Consider the following 2,857-nt stretch of genomic DNA (forward strand, 5'->3'; position numbering starts at 1 on the left):
TTATAGGCGTGTCATAGGCAAGGACAGAATTTTCTTGTCATTCAACGTTGCCATTTAAAATGTGCTGGTAAGGTGCCATCTTTTGCGTTGCCAGATTCACAATGTAATGTGCGATGTATTTCCAAGAATTTGACTCAGCAACACTGAAGTAATGGTGACATATTTCCACATTAGTTTGGTGAGCGGATCGTTCGGAAATCTTCAGGTGCTGACATGCCATTTATTTGTTGACCTTCTCTGTTCGTATGATAATGGTCTACATTTGGAATAAGCTGTATAAGTCTAAGTTTTTTTATGGTTTTGAAGTGTACCTTAAAATTGTGCAACTGCTGACTATCAGCGGTAGTGTGAGTAAATGTTAGTGAGTTTAATTCAAATTAATTTGGCTGTTTTACCACTCAGCCACCATGCCAACCTGTCTGAATATCTTCTCATGTGGCTCAATGTCTGACTATTTTATAACAATCCTGAGAGGAACTTTCAACACGGGTTTCAGATCCAGAGGAACTACTCCCTCTGCTGGGAGCAGACATAACCAGTGACATAATCTGAACATTAAACCTCGTGTGTTCAGGAGAGAAGTCAGGAAACAGTTTTTCACACATTCTTCTCACAAAGCTGGAGATACTGGGGAATAATTGCTGTTTTTGATACAGAAGGATATAGGCTGGGGAATAAGCGACAGACCAGCTCTGATCTAATTGGACATTGGTGGGACTTCTGGAAGGAACGAACCTTTGTTGACCCCTCTCTCCACCCGCAACACTCATTCTCAGACCCTAACATCAACTTTCTTTCTACTGTCTCCTCACCCTAAGCCCCTCACCCACACACCATCTCTCTCCCTCCAGCCTCATCACTCTGTCCCTCAGTCACCTACACAGTCTCCCAGTCTCTCTCACCAGCCCCCGATCCCAGTGTAAACTTGTCCCCAACCAGTTTATTGTCTATCTTTTCCCACCCCAGCACTAAGGCCCTTTCTGACCCCACTGACCTGGGGTTAATGCCCCAACACCCAGTCTGGCATTGAGACCCTCTCTGTGCCCATTACCCACCGACTGAGGATTAATGCCCAGTACACAGCCTGACACTGAGACCCTCTTTGACCCCATTACCCACTTACCAAGTGTTAATGCTCCAATACCCAGACTGGCACTGAGACCCCCTCTATGCCCATTACCTACCTGCAGATGCCCCTCCACACAGGAGGACGAGAAGTATGAGTCTCATCACCATTATCCTCCTTCTCCGAGGTTGAAGAACAGTCTGTAGTCACTGTTTTTGAAAGAGTTGATCTTGAAGCTGGACAAATGCTACCAGTCTCCTGCTCTGCCTCTGTCTGTCTGTGCTCTGACCCAGAGCTGGTGAAATTAACATGAAATCCTCCTTACTGATTGGACACTGCTCACTCACGGAGCCAATGAGAATAGGAACAGCCTCGAAGTCAGTAGTGTCCGGGTAGAACACTCCTGGGCGGGTTGAGTTCGTCTCGAAATAAACTTGAAAAGTACAGAGAACTATCCAATCAGAGAAATGCTGTAAACATACATCACCAGTTACCAGGGAGAATAAACTGAGGCGGGTTTGAGAATGAAAGGAGAAACTGAAAGTGATTTGACACAGAACAGGGGGAGGTCATTCAGCCCCTCAGGCCCTGCTGCACCTTTCCAGCTGATCCTGGCTGCTCAGTAAGAGCCATCTTTATCCTGGCTCCCCTCAGACCCTAACCCACTAAAAATTAATCCCACTCTCCCTCTGTCCCAATGTGCCCAGTCTCCTGACGGGACACAAGGATTGATAGCTGTAATCCTGGGCGTAAAAACACTGTATCTATCTCTGGGTAAAAACAATGACCGCAGATGCTGGAAACCAGAGTTTAGATTAGAGTGGTGCTGGAAAAGCACAGCAGTTTGTCTGCCTGAACTGCTGTGCTTTTCCAGCACCACTCTCATCTACACTCTGTGTCTATCTCTGACCCATTGAATCCAAGTGAACATTACAGACAATTTGATTAGATCACCCCCGAGAGTCAACACTCTGGGAAACTTGAATTCATACTTTATAATGTGAGACAAAGTTAAAAATCACACAACACCAGGTTATAATCCAACAGGTTTATATGGAAGCACTAGCTTTCGGAGCACTGCTCCTTTGTCAGGTGCCAGTGGGACAGGATCATAGGACACAGAATTTATAGCAAAAGATCAGAGTGTCATACAACTGATGCGATATATTGAACAAACCTAGACTGCTGTTAAATCTTACATTTTTTAGAATGGGTTGCAGGTTTCAATACATTAATACGTAAATCACAGAACTTCTTTTATAATCCATGCGACATTTTATAAATTCCTACTTTGGAACTAGAACCAGTCTGAGCTGAAAATGTGTTGCTGGAAAAGCGCAGCAGGTCAGGCAGCATCCAAGGAGCAGGAGAATCGATGTTTCGGGCATGAGCCCTTCTTCAGGAATTTCCTGAAGAAGGGCTCATGCCCAAAACGTCGATTCTCCTGCTCCTTGGATGCTGCCTGACCTGCTGCTCTTTTCCAGCAACACATTTTCGGCTCTGATCTCCAGCATCTGCATCCTCACTTTCTCCTAGACCAGTCTGACTCAGGATTGGAATACAGACAGACTCTAACCTCACGCCTTTAAGGCATTGTCTGAGCTGAGATGTCACTTTCTGTTAAATCAAACCTTAAGTTATGAACATGACTGGGATTCCCTATAGTGTGGAAACAGGCCATTTGGCCCATCAAGCCCAAACCAACCCTCCAAAGAGTAAGCCCTCCCCCCCCAACCCAATCCCCTACACTTATCCCTGACTAATGCAATTTATTATGGCCTGCACATCTTT

The sequence above is a fragment of the Chiloscyllium punctatum genome, chromosome 30 (genome assembly GCF_047496795.1).
Source record: "Chiloscyllium punctatum isolate Juve2018m chromosome 30, sChiPun1.3, whole genome shotgun sequence".
NCBI lineage: Eukaryota > Metazoa > Chordata > Chondrichthyes > Orectolobiformes > Hemiscylliidae > Chiloscyllium > Chiloscyllium punctatum.